The sequence below is a fragment of the Xyrauchen texanus genome, chromosome 19 (genome assembly GCF_025860055.1).
Source record: "Xyrauchen texanus isolate HMW12.3.18 chromosome 19, RBS_HiC_50CHRs, whole genome shotgun sequence".
NCBI classification, from domain to species: Eukaryota; Metazoa; Chordata; class Actinopteri; order Cypriniformes; family Catostomidae; genus Xyrauchen; species Xyrauchen texanus.
The window spans coordinates 3,375,676-3,381,675 of NC_068294.1; positions in this window are offsets into that span (position 1 = coordinate 3,375,676).

Here is a 6,000-nt window from a genome sequence, read left to right on the forward strand (position 1 = left end):
CCTACGATATGGTTTGGAAGGAGGGAGTAATGATAAAATTAAAAATGACAGGAATAGCAGGTAGGACATATAATTGGATTAAGGGATTCTTGGATGAGAGAAGTATACAAGTAAGAATTGGGACAGCTGTTTCAAGAAGATAAATGGTAGAGAATGGTACTCCTCAAGGTAGTGTTATTAGCCCTATACTCTTTTCCATAATGATTAATGATGTTTTTTCACAAGTGCAGGGGGATATCGGACAGTCACTGTTTGCTGATGATGGAGCCTTATGGAAAAGGGGAAGGAACATTAATCATATTAAAGGTAAAATACAAGAGGCAATTAATGTGTTGGAGAGATGGTCAACTGCATGGGGATTTAAGTTTGCAATTGGGAAGACCAAGACAGTATTGTTCACTAGAAAGAGAGGGGTTGAGGCTCAGGTAAAGATGTATGGACAAGATATAGAGCAAGTAAAAGTTTTTAGGTTTTTGGGTATGTGGTTTGATGATAAGTTAACATGGAATGAACATATTAGAAGGATAAATACCAAGTGTAAAAAGATACTACATGTGATGAGATGCATAACAGGGTCAGAATGGGGGGCAAGTAGGGTTGCTAGTAAAAATGTGTATATAGCGTTGATAAGATCAGTATTAGATTACGGGAGCATTGCTTATGGATCGGCAGCAAAATGGCATTAAAGAAGTTGGATGTGGTGCAAGCTCAAGCTCTAAGACTATGCTGTGGGGCTGTGAAAACAACTCCTGTGGCTGCTCTTCAGGTTGAGATGGGGGAAATGCCGTTGCACATTAGACGTACGCAGTTAATGATGCACTACTGGATAAATTTACAAGGGCATTCTGGGGATCGACATCCTACAACTAAGATACTTCTCCCATGTTGGGAGAGTGAAAGAGCTAAACGGGGATGCTTTGCATGGAGATGTGGGGAAATAGCTGGAGACATGACATTAAATCAAGGAGGATATATCCCGACAGTGCCATTATCAGTGACACCACCTTGGTTGTTTCCTCCAGTGTCAGTAGATTTATATTTCCTGGAAAAAATGCAGGGTCAAAAAGGATTTGGAAATATTGCAGTACTGGTGGAAGATAGAATACAAACACTATATCAAACATATGTTCAAATATATACAGATGGATCCAAGGATCCTAATACAGGGAAAGCAGGTTTTGGTTTTAGTATTCCTACATTGCATGTTTCTGGTAAAAGAAGGACTTCAGATCATCTATCAGTGTATACAGTAGAGATGTTGGCAATTGTAATAGCATTACAGAAGGTAGAAGAATTACAAATTTAAAAAGTTATTTTATGTACAGACTCATGCTCTGCATTAATGTCACTGCAGTCATTTACATCTAACAGCAGGCAAGATATAGTAAATGAGATCTATGAAACATTGTACAGAATTAAAAATATGAACATGCAGGTAATATTTATGTGGATTCCAGCACACAGAGGGATTAAGGGAAATGAAGATGTGGATGCATTAGCAAAACAGGCTCTGATGCAGGAGGAGGTATTGTACGTTCCACTCAGTAAGTCTGAAGCTAAAAGAATAATCAAACGAAACATCATTAAGGAGTGGCAGAACAGTTGGAATACAGGAAACACAGGGCGACATCTCTATATATTACAGCAAGATGTGGATACAGGAAGGATAGCCAGAAGAAACAATAAAGAGGAGAGCATCTTGACAAGGCTAAGGGTAGGACATACTAGGCTTAATAAAACTTTGCATTTAATAAATAAACACCCTTCAGGAGTGTGTGAACATTGCCAAATAGAGGAGTCAGTCGAGCATGTAATTCTTCACTGTCAAAAATACTCTCGAGTGCGGGAAGTGTTAAGGGAGGAAAGTAAAAGTTTGAACAGGAAGAATTAAGTCTAAAAAATGTTTTTGATATTGAAGTAGGGAATTTATTCAGTTATTTGAGAGAAACTGGATTGATAAATAGAATTTAGGGGCAGGAAATATTATTAGTATTATTACTATTATTAGTTTTAGTTATTTTGTTTCTTCAAGGGAAGGAAAGCTCTGGCCCACATTCCAACATAGTAGGTGGCGGTAATGCACCATAATGCTGGTTGCCACCCGCCATTAAACGTAACGAAGAAGAAGAAGAAGACGGAAGTTCTAAGTTCTTGATCGTCACGTGATTCACGTAGACTTCAGATAGTTCCAGGAAGTGCTTTGGCGGGCATTTCAAACTGTTAGAGTAGAGTGCCAGAACTGCGATTTCTGGTAATTAGTAGTCAATAAATGCATTTATTTTATATATTTATGTAACACACTGACATATGTATGTAGCATGAGTATGTTGTTACAGCGATGTTGTTTTTTTAAAGATCAAATCAGCTAATATTTGAGGATTAGTGTTCGCTTACCGTTATTTGCCACAACTTATTTCAGGCTAGGGTTTCTGTTGCCTTTTTATGTAACCTCATGTTCATTGTTTTCACTAATCTCATGGTAACTAATGTCATATTTATGACTTTTCAGATAGTACAGAGACAGGCTGGTGACAGGTGATTTCCAGCTCGCACCGCACAATGGGTCAATGAACTATTAGCAGCAGTTACGTAAATGTAAAATTTAGTGAAATGAAGCTTACTGTTTACAATTCTTACAATTCTATATATAGTAATATAATTATTTATGTATTATAAATATTATATATCTAATGTATAATTCTTACAATACTTATGCATATACACAATATATTCAGCTTTAAAACAACTTAAGCATACTCGTATATAAACTGCCGTTCAAAAGTAATGAGGCTGAAAATTCAGCTTGGCATCACAGGAGTAAATTACATTTTAAAATACATTAAAATAGAAAACAGTTATTTTAAATTGTAATAATATATTACGATATTACTTTTTAAAAAAAAAACGATGGATGAAACTGAATCAAGAGAACAGATTTTTACAATTAATAGGGTGTTCGTTACTAACTTTATCCAGCTCCAATCCTTGCCAAATCTGTTAGTTATCCGATAACGTCCCTTATCTCCTAATTTAATGAGTAATACTCAACTATAATTTACAAGTTATTTTTATTTAGATGTACTGATAATATACAGAATAAGATAATATTATTCTTTAAACGTCTCACCTTTTAAAAGTGCGTCGCAAACGGTTTGTTCTGCTGCATCTCTACGGCGCGGCATGTGTTTGCTGCTACTTCCGGGAACTATTGAGAGGCTCCACGAGCCGCCATTGCTGTAAAAAAAAAAAAAAAACGTTCCATTGGAGTCAATGGAGTTTTCGCAACTCTCTCTATATATGGCTCTGATAGAGACTATATGACGTCTACGTCAAAACCGACTTGTGTGCGTAAAGATTTCAACTGCGCGTGTGTGTGTGTGTGTGTGTACACATCTGCGCGCATGTGCAGAAAATAACTCGCGCTTGTGTTCAGATCTTTTTGTTATTTCTGCTCGCGACTTGTTAATTTGTGTGCACAATGATATTTTTTATGCTCGAGTTTGGGATTTGCAAGTTCTGCAGGTTTACATTTTATGTGCGAACTGTATCATGGTGATCACACTGTTGTAATTCACTTGCGCGCTGAACGTTCCCCTAACGTTCCCATATGGTTCTCATTTGGTTATTTTTTTGGGGAACCAAATAAGAACGTTCTAGGAACGTTCTCTGTAGGTTTTCTTTTTTATAACCTAAAGAGAACCTTCCCAGAACGTTCCCTGCAGGTTATTTTTAGGTTTAATTTTTATAACCTAAAGAGAACGTTCTGGGAACGTTCCCTGCAGGTTGTTATTTTATAACCTAAAGAGAACCTTCCCAGAACCTTCCCTGCAGGTTATTATTTTAATATCACTTACCATTAACAGGCAGTAGAAGGCGCTCATATTTAATATTTATAGGGTTTCCTTACCATTTTCCTGGAATGTTTCAGGTCTTTAAGTAATTTACTACTCAACTGATGACTTGAATCATGTATGTTATACATATATTATAAATTATAATATAGAAATGATATAAATTTTAAAGATTTTTCATGGTTTATTTGAAAGATTTTTCATTTTTTATGGTTTACAATTACATACACTGTTGGGCGAAATCTATTTGGCAAGACTGAACAAAACAACACTACAATTTCACTACAGAGTTTAACAGTTTTATTAAAACAATAACAAATGGGAGGGAGGTTTTATTTCAACAGGAACAATAAAATAAAAAACTGACTCTGTTGTATTCCAGATGTGTTCCTCGGGACACCAACCCCAACTGCTGAATACAGGGGAAACATTATTGTGCATCATTCACCTGTCACCCATCTGTGTCCTTCATGTAATGCAGCCTCCTCCCAAATCAGCAAAATGATAAACTGAGGAATAGATGAACACTTGCAAAAGTAGAGACTGGATTAAAAACATAAAAATACATCTAGGTTTTGGCTGAATGGATGGATGTGAAAATGGATTAGCTCCTAAGGTTATTTGCCAGTAGTAAACAAGTAGCTACTATTGTTGTGATAAATGCACACAGAAGGACACATAGGTGTTGGACCGACCTAGTGGTGGATAACCTCACTTTGCACCATTGAGGCTTCCAGTGGATAAAGCAATTTCCAATTGACTACATGCATCAAACCTGCCTAGGTGTTTAAAAAGAAAACACAACATTAGTATCACTAAGGTTGTAATTTTCTAAGAGATGTACATTTATGAGGGGACACTGAAAAGTGAAAAGAACTGACCTGTGCTAGTTTGCTCTTTATACACTGGCAGCCAATGTATACCATGTGACCAATATAACCCAGTTGTAGGTTAGAGACAAAAAGATTCATATGAATGTGATTTTTAAAAGATCCGATTCACCATTACATCCTATAACAAAATATATAACAATTACAAATGATCCATGAGTGTTTTAATTTTTATAATCTTAACATTATTCACCTCAGAATGCTATTTCATTTTACTTCACCATCACGGTTCACTGTAAGGTTGTTGAATATGATGTGCCACACCCCCGGAAGTGATGTCATAGCCATATAACCTATTTTTTTTTTATCACATACTTGCTTATGATGAGCTCAATGTTGATTTTTAGTAATGGAATAATTTACATGTAAAGATAGAAATTAAGAAGCTTAACTGTCCCACTTTACCCACTTTACCCATTGTCCCACTTTGCCAGTATTTTGACTTCACATTTCCAGGTTTCTCAAAAGCAGGACGTCATACTTGTAAACTTGTATTGCAGTGAATGAAAGACCATTACCCTGGTGGTCTTCGGTCACTTTTGACCGAAAAAGTTTTGTATTTTGAATTTTTTAAAACATAGTTTCATCGGAATGATATGCACGGGATCTAGTGGTTACACCATGAAATTACATGTTTTATTTTATTTTCTCTCAACAGGTGGCGCTAGTCTGCCTTCAAAAACAATGGATTTAAAAGGCCCAGTCTATGTTAATCTGAAATACTGCAATAATTGAAAAATGAAATTAGATTTAAAAAAAAAATATTATTTTCAATGGCAAAAATGGACCATAATTATTTCATAAATATGAATTGATATAAAATGCTCTCAAAATACAAAACAAGACTATTATTTAACTAAAGTATATTACATTGATTTTGCTTAAGTTTCATTTTCAGGTGTCCGGTCATGAAGAACACAAATGAGGAGCACCACAGGGTAAAATATATTTGTTTGTAATTTAGTAATATAGCGCAAGGTATCATTATATTGTATTTCATCTGCCTCTGGTAAAGAAGAAGTAAAACCTTTCTGCTCTTCCTTGTCAGATATCCTGTTTATCTGTTGTGCGCACACACGTGTGTGTGTGTGTGTGTGTGTGTGTGTGTGTGTGTGTGTTGGACTGAGTATGTATATGCCCTATTCAACTACGCCTCTGTTTAATGCATATAGAGGAAACACACTTGTGTATCTAGGTATTAGAGTGGAATAGAAATACAACACTTCCCCAAAAGACCATAAAACAGTTGCAGCTCATAC